Source organism: Cyanistes caeruleus, chromosome 10 (genome assembly GCF_971803275.1).
Source record: "Cyanistes caeruleus chromosome 10, bCyaCae1.hap1.1, whole genome shotgun sequence".
Lineage (NCBI taxonomy): Eukaryota > Metazoa > Chordata > Aves > Passeriformes > Paridae > Cyanistes > Cyanistes caeruleus.
This window is the reverse complement of record NC_141710.1, coordinates 11,012,080-11,030,795: the sequence shown is the minus strand read 5'-3', so window position 1 is coordinate 11,030,795 and position 18,716 is coordinate 11,012,080. Positions and strand designations below refer to the sequence as shown.

At 38.8% G+C, this 18,716-nt stretch overlaps 1 protein-coding gene across 3 annotated transcripts in view; it reads left to right on the top strand.

Moving 5' to 3' along the window:
* SLC9A9 (solute carrier family 9 member A9) overlaps positions 1–18,716 on the top strand; it is a 188,977-nt gene that overhangs the window by 62,928 nt on the left and 107,333 nt on the right. The gene's annotated exons all lie outside the window — the stretch shown is intronic.

The window sequence follows — 18,716 nt, the reverse complement described above, 5'->3', positions numbered from 1 at the left end:
GGCAGGAAGAGAAAAGAGACAAGGCCCTTATGGCTGGAGGTGGCAATTTGGCAAGGTGAAGGCAGTGTGGCTGTCTGCCAACAAGGGCTTAGACTGATCTCACTCTTTTCTTTCAGCTTCTCCCTCCAACCTCTATTTTTTCTGTGCTGTTTATCATTTAGTTTAAGAAGGACAGCAGCAGGACCAGCTACCCCTGCATTTTTCTACGGATTTAGCAAGTCACAAGAGCTGTGTTGCTGCAAGAGTGTGCACACAGTGGCCAACTGCCCTCGGAAAATACTAACCAAGGACACAAGTTTTCTGGGCAGGTTAAACAGCTCTCCTCTGGCCATCCTGCCCCACCAAACACCTGGGTGTTTGTGATAATTGCAAGATTTCATTTATAGTGTGCTATTTTAAGATAATCCGTGCAGGAGGGATCACTGTGACTCAAATTGACAGCAGTGGCTGCAGGAAGGCTGACAAGCTGTTGTGCATCTGGGAGAGCTCACACACACAAGGGCCTCTCTAAACAAGGGCATTGGAGATGCAACGAGGACTTTCTCATATAGAAATCACTTCCAGAGTTTCTTACCACTTTTTATTACTGGGATAAAATTCTCCTTTTAATAAAAACTTTTGAGAATTCTCACAGAAAATAAACATCAAGAATTCAAAGTATTTAAGAAAAATTATATCAGAGCCTTACAAGACAATAGTTATTAGATAAACATGTCTGCTTTTAGCCAGAAAAACCCATATGACTAATTATGCCACAAATATTTCCTACATACTTTGTTTTCCAGAATACTCACTGAGGAAAATCCTGATAAAAGTAGTTTCATGGTTCCTCTTAAATATTTCCAGGATGAACATATAGCAACTCAGGTCATAGTACCTTTTCTTTGCTTAAAAAATACTTTCATTTTAGTCTAGATGTACCTTATACAAGTTAATATAATGCTCAAACCAGTCTTTCTTGGCAGAAGCTTCTATAGGGCTTTCTAAAACAACATGGCAAAGGTAACAGATTTATTGAAAGGGTAACAAATTTATTGAAAAACAGTATCAATTTCCAGGGGAAATAACTCAGAAGCCAGAACTCAGCTCAGTTTGTGCTGAGCCCCCTCTAAGTTTGCCCGTTCTCAGACAGTGATTCCTATCATTATCTTAGGCAGACAAGAGAATTCCTTCTGACACACTGGTGATTCTTACTGGTAGGCACAGTCATCATATTACTAATTTTAGTATAGTTTAGGTCTTTTCAAAATATAAGAAACTATGTGATATAATCAACCTCAAATAGAAAATTAATAAGAATCTTTAAACCTTTATGGTTCTAGGTACTTGTTTGCCTGTAATGTTATTATTACAGTGGGTTTAATTCTGTCATTATGTCATCAAACTTGAAGGTAGCATACACAAGTGAGAAATGTAATCAGAGACTGAAGAAACAGACATTTGACAAACACCAAATACAGTTACAAGTATTCAGTCTGTATTTCATGTGGTCATTGGCCCAGTGAGGTAGCTGTCCATTATCAACAAGTGTTACTTCCCTACTTTTCACAATTTCTAATTGTTTTTCCCTGTGATATTAAAATCAGCTCTTCTGCAAAGGACAAGAACAGATATTGTAACTATGCTGCTGAATAATGAAGCTGGGAGCTGGGAGTTGCAGGAATAATACTGGCTTTGAAAGTTATGATGGGTATCTCCTTGATGCATATCTCAGTAGAAGTAAAGCTCTCTTTATGCTTAGATTTTTCTTTTTAGTTTTGTCATGGACTGTCTCTAATTTGGATCCTTTGCCCTTCCATTTTTAAAGCATTATTCTGTACAGTTTTTGCCACACTTTGATCCCTGAGCACATTGAATAACAAATTTTACAGAGGAAAGACATCTGAATGTTCTCTCATCATATTTTTCTCACAAACTGCAGTTATATTCAGAAAGTGGCCTTTAAAAGTGACATTGTGGGCTTCCATATGTACTGTGTCAAAATCTTTTGTTTCATGTGTATCAATTAAGAAACAAAGACTTTTCTCTAAACTAATCCTGTTTCAGTTTCCTCCCCACATGTAGGTAACTGGGAGTTTACTCAGTCTAAGAACACAGGGAATTCTGTCAGTCTGAATCCCCTTCCTCGTGCTGAGATTTGTTAGGTACTATTAGGAAAAGGCAAAAGTATTGAGTCATCAAATAAGAAAAAAAAAAAAAAAGAATGCTGGTTTCCCTACAGCCCTTATATTTTTAGCCACTTTTAAAAGCCTGTATTCATGCAATTTCTTAGTGTCTTTTACAATACCATCTCAGCCACTGGAGTGAAAATGAAATTAATTTAAGTTCTATTTATTTCAACATGTCTCTGAGTGCAGGCAAGATGTTATTCACATATCCTAGGCATGTCAGTACACAGAAACAGTGTAAAAAAACACTTCCATCCAGAAGTGGGCCCTTATGTACACACAGCTAATAGCTTTAGTGTACCTACACATAGAGCTCTTCAGCCTAGGTAATTCTTTTTCAAAAGATAAAAGCCTCACTCCTTGCCAACAAATGTACAAAGTATGCACAGAGCCTTTCCAGGAAGGAAATAGAGGAAATAAAAGCACCTGTGCCATCAGACAGGTGACAGAAAGATAAAAAGTATCAACACATGCAGCATTTTCCTGTTTAAAGGAAATAGATTTCATAGCTGAGAAGAGATGGTGAAATGAAGATGTAAGAAAATGAGGTGGTGGAAGTAACAAATGGACATTGTGAAGGCATGGCTAGGAAAAAGAAGCAAGAAACAAAGATAAAGCCCTTTGTGTAACTACAGATCATGACAGTGATACATAAACCTGTAGCTAGGACTCTTTAGAGGGAAGAAAAGCTTGTTTACTCACAGAGATGCAGAGGAAAACCTGATTTTCTTTCTCTGATGCAATTTTGCAGTTTTATATTGTTTTGTTATGAATGTCTATGTTGAAATCCTGAAGTAGTACATCAAAGTCTGCTCCTGAACTGTAGAAAACTGGCAACAGAATAGGAATTAGGAGAGCCAATTCTAAAGAGTAATATGTTGCAATCAGGCAGTGAATCTGAATTCAGAGAAGGAATGAGATGCTGCCAGAAATACAAGGGGTGCTCCCAGCCCCATTCTTTGCAGCTGTCTTTGCACTGAGTGGTTGGGCAGCCCTGGAGGGACTGAGACCTGTATGAGCCCAGTTTGAGCAGTGGCAGGTTTAGATGAAGGGCTGTCTTTGCAAAACCTGACCTAGAAATCAACTCAAAAATCAGCACTGGAATCCAACAGACATAGGGAGAGCAGCTCCGTGGTACTGACCTGCATGACCTCAGATCCTTGACAAATATTTAGGGATTTCAATGTCTGTGAGCTACAATTCTGGGCAAATGACTGGCTGGATCCCTGGATACAGGCCTTGCCTCATTCCAGATAAATGTTACTTGTGATTTTATTCCCTCCCACAAAAGTTCCAGAGAAGGGATGTCTGCAACATTGTGGAGGAAAATAACATAGAATCTCCTGAAAACCTGAAAGCAAGCTATATTTTGGATGGAAGCTCAGCCCAATCATTTCACTTACTGGTTCCCCTTAGACAAAATTAATTTGGCTACTATTCCCAATATTGCTGGAAAGCATTTATATACCAAGCAGCCATTCAAACAGCCAAATAACAGAGTAATTTATATATTAATAGAGCAAGGAGTAAATTGTGCGACACATTAGTGAGTGATTTTAGAATGTAGATGAGAAGTCCTTTTTCTCTATTATTTCTATAATAATGAAATTATGGTTGTCCATCTGCTCTTTTTACCTTTGAGGAAGGGTTTAGTCCCAGCTTATTTTGTTGATGATAATTAGAGTTTCACGTCACTGACCATCTGGAACAGGAGATGTGAGCTCTGGGAAACTAACCAAACTTGCTATTAGCAGGAACTTTAAAAGAGCTTCTTTCCCAGAACAGAGGAAATCCCACATAAAATGTTTGTATCCTTGCTTAATAAAATTTCTTTCTTTTTTCTTCTATGAGCTTTACTGTACAGACCAGTGTTATGCTTAAATAAGAGGAAAAAATGCTGTTGAATTTCTGTAATGCTTGTTAAAGCTGGAATTTCAGTATAAAAATGGGCACTCAGAACAGGATATTTTCAGAAGGTAATTCTCACTCCTCATTTTTTTTTTTTCACATTTCAGTATTTCATATCCCTCTTTCCAATATTAGTGCCATATTGAAATTTTATTTAGGATCCAGTTAATATATGCTAATATATTAATATATGTCTTACTCTCTGTGCTGGGTGTGTCTGAGCTGGAGTTCATTTCCCCAGCAGCCGTCCCAGAGCTGTGCTTTGCTCCGGGAGCTGGATGGGTGCAGATAACTCAGCAGGGTTTTGGCTGCAGCTGAGCAGTGCTGGCCCAGCAGCAGCACAGCCTCTCCAGCATCCCAGTGGTAGGAGGTGGACAGACCTGGGAGAGGACACAGCCAGGACACCTGACCCAAAGTGACCAAAGGGATATTCCATACCATATGATGTGCTCAGCAATAAAAGCTCAGAGGAAGGAGGAAGGGGCAGATAAATGTTACTGCATTTATCTTCCAGAGCAACAGCTCCATGTATGTGGCTGGGAATGCACCCACCAATGGGAAGCAGAGAATAAAATTTCTGTTTTCCTTTGCTGTCACACACAGCTTTTGCTTTATTAATGTGCCTTTATCTTCACTCCTGAGCATTTTTCTATCCTATTTTCTTCCCCCCACCCCATCCTGCAGAAGAGGGAGCGATGGAGTGGCTGGGTGGGCACCTGTCACCCAGCCAGGGTCAGCCCACCACAATTCTCTAATTGGCACTGGCTTGTCTGTGCAATTTATTTGAACAGGCAGCCTTCGGTTGCAGACTGTTAAACTAGAGTAGATTTCAGTGAGCAGTATTATGGAGATTGCCCTGAGGGATGCATGAAGATATAGCTTAACTCCAATCAGCTGGGAATGTCTGTACTTGTCAGACCCAATCAAATCAGAGTAGCTGCAGGTATCTCTGTCCACTTATACACAAACAGACAGATAAGTTTTAAGTTCAGAATTAAGAACGCTGCTTGCAGTCCTTGCAAAGCACACCTAAGTGGCAATTATTTAGCTACACTTCCCCTACAAATGACCAAACCGACATCAAAGCTTCTTCATTTCAAAAATTTCTATTGGGAACTCTTCAGAACTGAAGTACACCCTGGACCAGTATGAGTCAGCCTGGTTTTTGAGCTCTTCCAGATGTTTTTTCTTGTCCAAACAACCTTTCTCTAGTGAATAAGCAGATATTTCCTGAGAGCAAGATAATTACATACAGAGTCTAATTCTACTTACAGAGACAACTTCCTTTTAGTTTAAAATGATAGTATTGATATTATTTCCCTTGAAACGTTCCAAAAGATAGCTCATTTCATCCTCTCTGGATGCAATACTCTATGTAAGAGTCTGTCTGGTTCTTGCAATAAATTAACATACATATCATGTCTCCTCCAGAGAAGATAGAGTGTGTGTCAGAAAGGTGGGGGAGTCCTCTCTGCCATTTCATTTGAGGGGTAGCCACCAATTCCTATTCACTGCCCAAATCCTTCCCAGAAATACAGCACTAGAGAGCACAGCTATCTCAGAGAGAGAATTTGTCACAACAGGATACTCCATAAAAATTCCGTTATTCCTTGGAGATCAGGTTATGATTACATGAACAAAGAACCCATTCCTGCTGTGGGAGAATGGACTATTTCCAGTGGCTGCCCAGGAACACAGGAAAGACTGATGTCTCTTGTGATCCCTCTGTGAACCCCTCCAGATGCTCTGCTCTACAGTTCAATTTGAATTTCATCATTCTGACCTGCTCTAAGCATTTTTTTTTTACCAACAGGATCAGGTAAACTGCTTCCTCCTGCAAGCCTTGGCCTTTTAAGGCTCAAATCCTTAAGCTACTGAGGCTCTTAGAACTGACATAACTCTCCATGAAATTCTTTTGCATGTGCATATGTACAAACATACATATATATATATATATATGTTTCTGTGTGCATGAGGAACTGTCCATAAAGCACATCAAAATATTGCAAATGTTATCAAATACTCAAAAGTCATATAATGACCAAAAATTTTCATATCTTACAAAGGAGGAATTGAGAGGCACCTTATTTTTATTTCTTCATACACATAAATCCCACCCCGCCCCCCATACCCAAGACATCATTTCACTGTGCGTGTTTCACCTTTTGGAGTAGAAACTTTAATGGTTTCAGGATATACATTTGTCACTCGAGCAAAGAGAATAATTGATAACAGTAGCATCAGCTGCCTTCCTTCAGTGCCAGGCACAGCAGGAGTGGCTGCAAACCTCTAGTTACTGCACTTCACAGCTACTTAAATGATGAGACTCAGCAAATTTCTATTCTTAGAATTTATTCCAATGGTTACAGAGCTCCACTCTCTCCTTGTTTCCACTTGCTATTGTGTTGGTCTCAATCTTTCTCTCTCCTTTCTCTTTTCACAAACCAATGGTCACCATCTCCATCTCACTCTTGCCCTGAACTGCATGACCAGCTCCACCACCTCTGTGGCACTCACCAGTCCCTAGGTCTCCCACCTGAGATAAAAAGAAATTTCTATTCTATTATTTCTAGAGATAATCTGGGACTGTAAACTCCAACCTCCTTCATACCCTAAAGTCAAGAGAGACCCTGACTTCATTTCTGGTGCAAGCACCTCCTCACTATCCTTCTTATTACGTTGTGACAAACAGAGGAGGTAATGAGGACAAGAGGGGTGATGTGATGGTCAGTTCTGAAGCTTGGGGACAGCAGCTGGCTGAGTCAGGGGACCAGCAGTTGCAGGGGAAAAACCCCTCATACTTAAGTTTTAGATGGTACACACCTAAAAGATGAGATCTTGGAAGATTTTTAGTTGATTAAGTTTATCAGATCTCCACTGAGATTTATCAACTAAACATTTCAGAAACCTTTAAAAATTTGCATAATTTTGTCACATTTTCACAAGGGTGAAAGATTTGTAGGAAACAGATGGGTAATTTCCTCTTTCCTCCCCTTGGAAATGACAAGTCTGAATTTCAAAGTAGTACAGTGAGAAAGCTTTGTAATTATGTGGTTGTAAGGTTTCTGCCCAAGATAAGCACAGAGGTATTCTCCCTATAATGGCTCTGTAGAACGCCAATTTAGAGAGGGGGAAAAAAAAAAGAGAGAGAGGAAGAAAAAAAAATCTTCTGGAAATTACAAACGCAACATGGCAATGTAATCTCAATGGTGACATTTTGGCAAAGGTACAAGCTGTGACAGAGACAGAAAATACTCAGGGGAGCAGTGGTGCAAGTGGCCCTGAGAGAGCTCAGTGTGACAGAGCTGGTTCATTTCTACTGTGTTCAGGGCACTGGGATTTCTGAACACTCCCTGTGAAGACCATTATACCAAGGAAAGACATCCAGCCTTTTTATCAGTTTGCTCTTAGTGCATTTGGAACTTTGATGTTCCCTAACTAATTGCTTATTATAATGATCTACATATTCGGAATGCAATGTGCATATGTGTATGTTATTTGTATTCCTAATGAAATTTCAGCACGTTTCTGGGAAGACATAGTGACATTAGAATTTGGATTTTGAAAAGGAAGGTTTAAATATGATTAAAACTTTGAACAAAGCAGTATCTCAACAATACATTGAATAAGCTGATATTCACATTTTTCCATTAGTAATTTCTCCAGTACAAAATCTCCCAAAAATGATATAGTTCTTTAGACTTTTAAAGCATTTTAATTTTGTATCCCCATTCACTGAATGTTTACTTTATTTTCACTTTAAAGAAATCAAACCATTTTTCTTTCCACCTTGTTCTACTGATCTGTAGCAAGCACAGCCAGAAGCAATAGTGAGAGAAATGAGAATAATGGAGTGCCTAGCAGGCTGCTGTTCCCTGCTTCACACACACGGGGAGAAGGTTAAAGCTAGATGAAAATATTCCTGAAGAAATGTTCAGCCTCCTGAACCATTTAACAGTGTACATCTTCTTTATTACAGTACTTTTATTCCTAGAGAGTAAGGTGAAAGGTATTTCTAAACTCTCATTATAGGATGTTCACAGTTTTACATTCCATTTCTAGCGTTAGCAGGACCTAGTCCATAGCTTGGAGAGTGTTTTAATTGTACAATTTTAGAGTGAAGAGAATGCAAAAGTTTCTGAGGCAAGACTCCTGCATTCTAGTAATTATGAGGGTAATGAAGCTAGGCAGAATTATTTTTCTCTTATTAATAGCTGTGTTTAAGCCTCACAGAACTTCCTGACTAGGGAAAGTATTTATTTTTAAACTAAGTGGTGGAAATTAATGTGTTACATGTTTATCCATAAATCAATGGAGTCTTTACAAAGCCAGAAAGAAAAATTATCTGTTTGGCTGCCTGTCATTTCTGCGAGGTTTTTCACAGTGCATTGGATAGGCCAATAGCATATACCTTAATTTTAACAAAGGAAAATGTTCCTTAACTCTTTCAGTCTTAGCACTGAGGAATAATTCATGATCAGCTGGAAGCTGTGTGTCCAAAAGCCTTAGCATTTGTACTTACAAATAATACAAATAATTCATTTTATCAAAGCAAAACCTCCTATCCAGTATGTTTGGTATTAGGTCACTTTGATTAAGTGATTTATATCTAGGAAATTTGGATGTGTAGGATTTAATTATCCAGATTATTTTCAAGATTCCCATTAACTTTTAGATTTCCTTCAAGTGGCATATGTTTAAATAGCAAGGCTTAAAGGTGACTTATCATTCAAAACTCCTGTACAAAGGATAAAGAAGTACAGTCTTAGAATAATTTTGAGTAAAATATTCCCAAAGATGGAAGTCAGAGAAACAGGGTGAGTGTTTGAGTGTGTATTTGTGTGTGTTTTCTTGTTTTCTCTTGCTGTAATCCTTGAGGATAAAAAAAAATGTTTTACTGTTTTGATTGTCTTAGAATTTGGGGCTGAAATTCTATCCACATCAACTTCCCCACCTAAGTGGTGATTCCCTGTCTTTGTTTAATTTTACCAAGAGTGAAGTCCAGTAATCCTCCAGATTGCCAAGAGGTATTGGCAGGTGCCGTAATCAGCACTGACTTTACGCTTGAGCAAACCAATTTCCACAAGGTTCAGCAGCCCTGTCCCTGTCCTCAGCAGCCCCAAGCTGCTGAAATGAGCCCCCAGGGCTGTGGAGAGCCAGCTACAGTTTAGAAGGGCTTCAGACAGAGCAGCCTTTACAGTTCCAAGGCAAGGAGAAAAGGCACAAGACAGATGCAAAGTCGCCTCTCAGCCCATCTGCCCGAGTCAGACTGCACAGGCTGCCTCTAAACACCTCTCTGCTCGTGCTTTGAGCTATTGCTTTTCAGTCAGCATTTACCAGAGGCAAAGTTCACTTCCAAATAAGTCTGGACCTATCCTTCTATCACCTGCTTAGAAATTCTATCTTTAAATATTTTTTTCCAAATGAGACTTATGTGGGCTATTTACCTTCCCAGCACAGTGGATTTTTCCAGAGGATGAATATTAGTACATGATACTGGGACTTGTTGGATTATGCTTTCTTTGTAGAGCACTGTCCAGTAATTTTGTTTTAATATTCTAATATTAAAGGTATAACAGGTTAAAGAACTTCAGGCTATAAAGTGATAAGGTAGCAAACAATAGGTAATATTGCAATTCTAAGATTTCTACCATGGCTGTGATTTTTCTTTTTATAAGCTGTCAAATATAAAATATTAGCATACTAGCAGAAAGGTGAAGGAGAGCTTGAGGCCCACCTTTCTCCTACAGGAATATTATTGCCATTCTCTATGCAAGGCTGACCAGCTTTTCTAGCAAGAGAAATGCCTTTCCCTAAGGTTCTGTTTATTTGCTATATTTGGATCAGGAACAGAGACTTACAATTCAGAATATCCCTAAATCCCTTTCCTCAGCTCCAGTATATCAAGAAAACAAAACATGTAACATTACTGCCAGCACTAGATCATACAATTCACATCTGGATTTATTTTAGACTTTCTCACAAGGACAGCTGTATTTCTTCTCTGCAGTTGGATACATTTTTAAAAATTAAAATTTCCATGGCAACAGCTGCAGCCATTTATTATAAAGCAATAGAAGTGGAACTAATATTTGTGAGAGAAGCTTTGTTATCAGGTAGGCTAGCATTTCATTCAGACAATGCCCAAGTCATTTTTCCCTAGCTGTTCCATTTTTTAAAAGAAAAATATAAAAATATTTTCAATAATGAAATGTAGGTGGGATTGAACAGCTCAGGAGATTAAAAAGATTTTCTTCTTTAGATTACTGGCTCATCTCAAATCCAGATTAGCAAGAAGCAAAAATTATCAGCTGTTTGGTGGGCACATGGAAAAAATCGATAGGGGTATGGGGCTCTGAAAATGCCATTCCCACAGCAGCTATGTTCTCAACTGCAGCACAGAAACAGACAACTGAGAACACAGGGTGTGTCTTCACTGGGGGAAAAAATGATGTGAGCCATCCTTGAGGAGCGTTAATGACAAATGCAGAGGAAAACTCCACAGGCAGCTTGCAGTGCTAACAGAAGAGTTCCAAGTGAACTGTCCTGCCCTTCACATCCCCTGCCCTGTACTGTTTTACCTGAGAGAAAGGAGCTGTTTTCCCGAGTAAAATGTGGCTAAAGAGGGATGTTTGGCACCAACCTCAAGGTTAGGTCAAGTCCAAGTCAGGACTGAGGTGGGATCATCTAGTGCACAGACAGGCTCCCTCACCATTTGGAATGTTGGCTGTGAAAAGACATGGGGTGCACCACGCTTGAACACATCAGATTTTCATAAGCAGAGGTCACAGAAGAAAAAAGTCCTTTGAATATTAAACAAGAACCTGCTGTATCTGCTCTTCCATTGATCAGCTAAGCAATGTGGTACTATCCCTTTGTTCAAATTCATTCAAGGGGATTTCAGAGAAGACTAAAGTGTGTTGTACTGTTTACACCAGCTAAATCTCAGGGACAAGTTGGTTTAAAGCCTGGAGGAGGGTGAAGTGAGTATGACAATGCATTTGTGAAGGATAAGGAGCAGCTGTTATTACAAAGGAAATGCTGCTATTCATCCCTGGGTATTTCACAGTACTCATGGGTCTAGTGGGTTCTCCTGCAGCATTATGAGGATGAGTCAAAGCCTAAATGAAGGGAATACTGTCTGGCATGAAACATGTATCATTTGTTGTTATTTCAGTCTTAAACTGCTCCTGAACAAAAGCATGGGCTGTGTGATTATAAGAAAAATTACTATTTAATAAAGATTTAGTGGAAACTGTTTCCATTTAATCTCTGCTATTTGCCCATAAGAGCAAAGGATTTTTCATGGCTAACCAAGCTGCTTAAAACCTTTAAAGTGTTTGGGTGATATTCTGCTTTTTTTTGTAACACCATTGCACATCTTTACCAACTGCACTGAATCAGTGGAGTTACTACAAATGCTCATCACTGTAAGGGTAATTTGAGGCAGTTTCTCCTGTGACAGTAAATCACAGTGATTTCCTGGTAATCTGCTGCAGCGTTCTAATGCTCCGTGCAGGCAACCGTCAGCCCACATCATTTTATCAACAGGCAGGTGGAGTTCAATTGACATAGATAAATGTAAAATTTGTTTGCAGGAGTGAAGTCACTGTGAAAGACAAGAATAGTTGACAGGCTTTGATACCTCATCCTTGAGTTATCCCAAAAATTTTAGTAGGAAAATGGAGGGTTAACTGAGACTACCCATTCTTCCAGTAGTCACCTTCCTTACCCCTTATGGACACATCAGTCAGTGTCTTGTGAATTTGCTCTGCTGTTTTATTCTTTGCACTCTGTTTGTAGAGTAAATAAAGTCCCATAGTATCACATTCTCCCACTTTTGTACAAATAAACCTGATGCGTGGATCAAATTAGGCCTCCAGGAGCACATTAAACTCTTGCTTATGCTGACAGAACACTTGCAATTGCACATTAATTCAATTTTTTGCTTTCAAGAGAGATATCATTTTCACAGAAAATCCTTATTCCAGGGTCTCATCATCCTGCACTAATGAGAGGAGCTGTCACATAAAGGGAAGGTTGTGTAAATGTTTCTGATAAATATTTTTCAACTCTTTAAGTAACTTTGGAGATGAGTGGCTCACAAGTAAAAAATTGAAAGGTAACACAGATGTGAATAATGAAGAAGAAGAAGAAGAATGTAAAGCTAGTAGTGCAAGACCAGGCAGTGAACAATAGCTCCCAACTCAGGTGTCAGGGCTAGGGAGCTAAAAGGATTGCTCAGGCTCATGAACCAGCATTAGCAAGAGTCCTAATGCATACAGCACATCTAACTCCCCTTATGGCACAACTAGCATCATGCAGCAGATTCAGTTCAAATAACATAGAAAACTATTTCATTTTTCCTTCCAGATATTGACTGAAGAGTTTTTAACTTGTTCATTGTTTCTGGTTAACTAAGAGGGCTGATGGGCTGTAACTTTCACAGTCATGTTTTCTTTGCAGGAAAAAATGCATATTTTTTACAGTACTGCTCTACCTTATAAGTTCTATTTTGCATAAGTGATTACAGAGAGATGCCAGGCAGGGGAGAAGTCCAGCTCTTTGTATTAGTACAATAAATATACTTCTCTCTTCCTTGGTGGTTGATTCTTTGTTTCTACTTTCTTAGCACCATGTGCATCATCCCAGTTGCTGAAGCCACTAAAAGCTCCTTAACTAGGAGGACAGACTTCAAGCTGCTCTAGATACACACAGGCCTTTCCTCTTCATGCAAGGTTTAAAAAGAATGGAAATTAAACAGTAATTGGATTACAGTTCTGATATCCAAATGAGAAAGGATATCAGAATTTCTGTGTTGCAGGCACAGAAATGTGTAAATTATGTGCCTTTCGATATGATCAGCTCATAAGGACAGTCAGAGGGATGATACAGAATGCAGCACATGCTGTCACAGGCAGCCCACTATCAGCCATCTGTTTTCTGCTGATGTGCTTCATTCGTCTCAAAGATATGGGACAGGAAAGAGTTGTCACCGTGACTGTGATATTTCCAAATAGATTTATGAAAATTAGGCAATTAGAAGCAATAGCAGTCATTTGAGAGTGAAATATTCCTATGCCAAGCCTCAGAGATATGTGAACAAATTTTAAAGCCTTAGCTTTCTTTTACATTGGTTTTAAACCCATGTTGCTGTTCATCAGGATTTCTTTCTGTCAAAGATAAAAACAGGTTAGAACAAGGTAATGAGAAGCTAAGATACTTGTACAGATGACAGTGCACACCATTTCTCAGATGCACTGGGGCTGAGAAGCTCCACACCAGATCAGAGATGATGTTAGACTCGAAATTACTCTGCCTGCAGGCCCATTAGGTCCTTAATCATTGTCAAAACTATCATCTCACATCTCCTTTCTACGAGTCAAAGTGACTGCAGCCCTGTAGAGAGCAAGTTCTGAGCTGGGTCAGAAGGATGCAGGGTGTCCAGCACCTCTGGCACAGCTTTTCCTGGGCACCAGGGCAGCTGAGTTCAGCCCATGCAGGTGGGTGAGATACCAGGCCCTGTTATGGCACAGGGGGTGGAATTATTGGGCAAGAATGGGATCACCAGGACAGACGGTTTCCAAGGCTCCCTAAAGAGGTAGAGCAGACTTCCTAAGGATAATGGGCTGGGAAACAGAGGAGGGAGAAGAATGACAGATTTTCTGCAGTCCCTGATGTTTGGGGATAGATGACAGCTGAGATCTGCATTAGGGAGAGTCTACCTGCAACAACACAAATTATTTGTTGTTTTCTCTGACAAGCTGGTGCTGTGTGTCAGCTCAGGCTTGGACATAGAAGAAAACTGAAAATAGTTACCACTATAAAAGCAATAAAATCTCATAAACAACAACAGTAAGTGTTAGCTTGGTTTAAAGTAATCAAGATAAAATGTCCTCTAGTATTTTAGAAATTCTGGAAAAGCCTACAAAAGAACAAAGTAAGGTCAAGAAACAGAGGAAGAAAATAAGCCATGACATAGAAAAAGAAACAGAGTGTAAACCCAGATAGAAAATTGTTTTTAAAAACAACTGCTAGATTTTTTCCAGAATTAAGAACAATAATATTAGTAGCACTGATGAAGCCAGGCTATAAGTGGAATAAAAACCATGATCTACTGTATTGCCAAGGGGAATTAAATTTTGGGTATCCATAATGAAGGTTCAAATGCTGGCCATTTGGGCAGTAATTCATCTACCAGTACCTTTTCTTTTCTTTTTTAATTTCTTTTTTTTTTTTTAGCTGTTATCTAAAGTTCTATATAAATAGAAATTTAAATATCTGTATTTTTGCAAAGTCTCTGATTCAGGAACCTTAAATATCTAAAAATTTGCAAATATTGTCAGGAATAAATTCCATGAAGATTCCTTTACACAGAAAATTGTACAAAAGACTCCTCTGAGTTCTTTTAATGTACTGATCACTGTTTCAACACAACTGTTTGTTTGTTTTAATTTTTATCTCAAAGATCTCTGCATGTTTAATTCAAAACTGTTAAAATTGGCTGCCTCTGCTAGTCCTTAAGCCTTCCTGCTCTAGTGTGTCTTTGCTTTGCTTTAACTGCCTGTAATACTTCTCTGCTTCATATCTGCTTTTATTGGCTTGGCACAGTCACATCCCAAACTTCCCCAGTTGTTTTTATCTTTATAGTTCATCTACTTGTTCTTCGTGTGTGAGGAGATCTTTGTGAGGAAGCCTAAGCAGAGAGAAGGTGCCAAGAGAAGGTGTGGGTGTCTGGTGCCATGCATGGCTTTCACACCTGGCTTCTAGTTCAAACACATATTGGGGGTAAATCATAGCTCTGACATTTTGCCTTTCTTCCAACACCTTTAGGAAAACTATAGAGCCAAAAAGTTGCATGGGAACAGAAACTGTTCAATTCAATCCACTTCTCTGAAAGATCCAAGTTTTCTAACATGCTGTAGTGACCTACCTTTTTCTGCATAATCATTATCTCAGGAAAAATAACCTTCTTTCCCTCTTAAAACAACCTTGAACTCTAGAAAACTTTTTTCTGGCCTGTTTTATTTTTCTTAATTAGCAGCTGATGAAATCACCATGTAGTTCTATAATTATTTATCACCTGAGGGACATCCCACTTTATTCAATGAAAGTATTTTAGGGAACATCTGACCTTCCTGTATTTTCAGGTATTATTTTCTTTTCTTCACATTGTTCCTGATTCTCCTCTGTGCAGTATTACGTGGCATGTGATGAAGTGGCAAGGAGGGAGAAGGGCACTTGGCTAAAGGAAGCCCTGTGGCTTAGCAAGTGGAAAGAAATGTTCCTCTCCAAAGCTGGTTTTTTTTTTTCATGTTGGTCAGATAGATAGGAGAAAGACAGGAATAAACCAGTCTGATTACTGGTTATTTCTAATAACTGATTCTGCATAATTCTATTAGAAATTTTGTGCTGTTTACACACATTTTCCCTCTCATACTTGAGTGTATTTTCTTCAGCATAATGCATTTTTCTAAAATTCATCCAGTAGAGGTGTTGCTTCACTTTGGCTTATATGAAAACAAAGAATCTTTATGCTGTTCTGCTAGTTAAAGGGGATTAAGATCTCTTTATGCGATGCTGTCACATAAGCCCTCTGCACATCAGGTTTGGACGGAAACCAAAGTAGGATACAAGATTTAACCTCAACAACAGATTTTTCCTCAAAAAACTTGCATGAATTACTGGAAAATATTTGCTGCAATGCTAAGTGCTTTCTATTTTATTTCTTTTTTCCAAAGAAAATGCATTGTGCTGTACTCACAGGCTGAGAAAACTTAATAAAATATCTTATGAATAAATGAGATTTTTCTTTGGAATAACTGAAGATGTAAAAAGTAATCAGTTAAGATGTAACTGGAAATGTGACTGGATGCTTACTAGTGCAAAAGCCCTTCTGTCATGCAGACCTTTAGTATTAGATTCCTATAAAGTGTGTAGAATGAAAGTGTTTGTCATGCTGAGCTTTTTTCCTAAAGTGATCTCAAAGATGAGGGGAGGGAAGTGGAAATGCTTAGCATGGTACAGCTGACACAAACTGTTAGTCCTTATATCTGCATCAAGAAAAACTACCACCCTAACTTGCAATACATTGTTTAAATAAATATTGCCTTTATTTCCTTTTTTGAAAGCTGTGAAAGCACTTAAGCCTGCCCAATGTTGTTGGCCCAAGGAAACACAGAAGAACTGGAAATAAAAAGAGATCTGTTAAATAGCTTTCTAATATAGAAAGTGCTGGCTAATCCTAATAAGAACCAGCCAGGAAGTGAAGTATTATTCCTGACTCCAGCCAGAAGGAAGGCAGAGGTTACCAAGCTCACACAGACAGGTAGCAGGGACTGGGACAGGTGTCTGTGAGATACAGATATTGAGCATTCAGCAAGGAGCCCATAAAAATCTCTCATTCCTGCCCCTGCACTCTTTCTCATTATGGACAGCAGATAAAGCAGGCCTTTGCCATTAAATCTGCCCATTTCTCAGTCTCTGGAAACAGTTTTCTACTGCATTTACTTTGAGGACTCCCTTAATCCACCTCTGGTACAAATTTTCAGAAATAAACTATTTTGTGTTTTTTTCCCCTTAAACTCTTTCAGCATTTGGAAAGCCTCTAAACCCTAAAAACAGTTTGAAATTTAGTATCAAAATCTCCTGCACTGCTTATTAATGAACTGCAATCAACCCCTTTGTACAGAGAGCACAGAGAGCAGATAGCAGAGAGGGCAAGTCATGCCAGCAGGCCTCTTGAATTGCTCTCCAAGGAAAAGGAAGAGTAGAGGCACTATAACTTTAATTATGGTTCTCTCCAGTGTTAAACTTTGCAATTTTGTTTTTAGGTCAAGTAATTGGTTTGGCAGGAAGTAGTGGAACAAACAGGATAAAATCCTGTTCTGTTAAATTGCAGCTTATATAGAAAAACTGCCAGGTAAATTACTATGTATTTTGGATGCTTGAAAGGATTAAAAGTTAGTGCTAAAAAGAAACATATCCAGAAAAAATGAATAGCTCTAGTAGAGAATAATTCAAAATGAAAAATAGAAGTAGATATTCTTTGAGCTGCAGGGAAACAGGAGTTCTGGAAAGATTTAGACCAGAAACCACAGCAGTATAATGAGCATATGTCATGTTATGGTGCTTTTTAAAAGTCATGGGGGGGGCACACTGAGTAGAAAAATTTTTCAGTGAGAATGAGTCACTTCATATTTATTCCTGAAATAACTATGTTAAGAATAGGATGCTTTCCTCTGGTTTTCATACCTGAAGCCTGTTGGTAGGTTGGAGGGCAAACTGTAACCCTCACCAGTCTTAATAAAGCCAACTTTTCTTGCCCTAAGATTAACATACTTAATAAAAAGCCATTTACCAACTATGGCTTACATTTGACTAATAAATTTTCACTCCATGTCAAGACCTCACATCCCTATTATGGTCAGAGTCCATCATTCTAATAGAACCATTTTCCTTGGTTTTAGGACCTCTCTGAATTCACCACTCAATGCAGGCCACAGCACCAGTGGCACAAATGATCATTTCCTGATTTATAATTCCCTAAAGCAAAACAGACCAGCAGCTGCAGTCTCTGTGTACATGGCTGGGACAAACATCAAAGAAGCAAAGCAAAGGTTTCAGCAAAGACTGCTTTGCTGTCAAGACACACCTGCAAGTTTTTAGGCAAGAGAAACAAAGAATTAAAACAGATCCCCTGATCTAAGAAAGCCACAGTTGAAAAAGGATGGAAAATTTAGATATCAAAGTGTTGCTGATTACCAGTTCCTCTGCTGCCAGTGTTTTGTGTCTGTATCAATAGCACCTTCTACCAGAAATCATCTCACTGATTTTGTGGGGGTTCTAATGAGCATAACTGGAGATAACAGATTTTAGTGCTTAGTTACTCCTGTTGTAGTACATGAGCATTCACCCCTCCTGTTTGTGGTGCTCCACCAAATGCTTTGACAGTCCTTGTGGTCTTTTTGCAGAGAGAAAGCATGAGAACTGTTTTCACATCTTCATGTTATTTCAATGCAACTCTTTAGAAAATCCTTTATACAGAACTTCAACTCTAAGCCTTATTTCCAAATGAAAAACATCAGACTGCAAGGATCATGTTCTTAATATCCAAAATCTTAAAATATTAGCAACTTTTTAAAAATTCTAACATTTTAATTCTTAAGATACCAATCATTTTCCAGCAATCCAAGGCACATTCTGGAATCCAGTGTGAAGCTCAGCACATTTTTTTGACAAGGATCATAAAAGTACTCAAAACAGTACTCAAAACAACAGAACACAAAGATCCAAGATGTTGCTAATTAGTTTGTGAGGCTTAGAGCTATTTTGTATCTGTTCAATATAACATTTCAACAAGGAAAAAGACATACATACAGGGAGTCACGGGTGTTCTGGCTAATAACTGGTGGCAAATAACTCTGAGATGCTCAAAGAATTATTTAGTGCATAGCCCCTTTGCTTTGGCAGCATCCTTTCCCATTCCAAAATACTTGTGTGGCTGCACCCTGGGGTGGGAAACAGGAGATGACCGCGGACAAATGCAGCAGTTTCTTTCTGTAGGACAACCACAAGATTTCCTATTGCTGAGCTCTTGCTACAGCTCTAGCCCTGGTTATGAAGGGTTACACCAAGAAG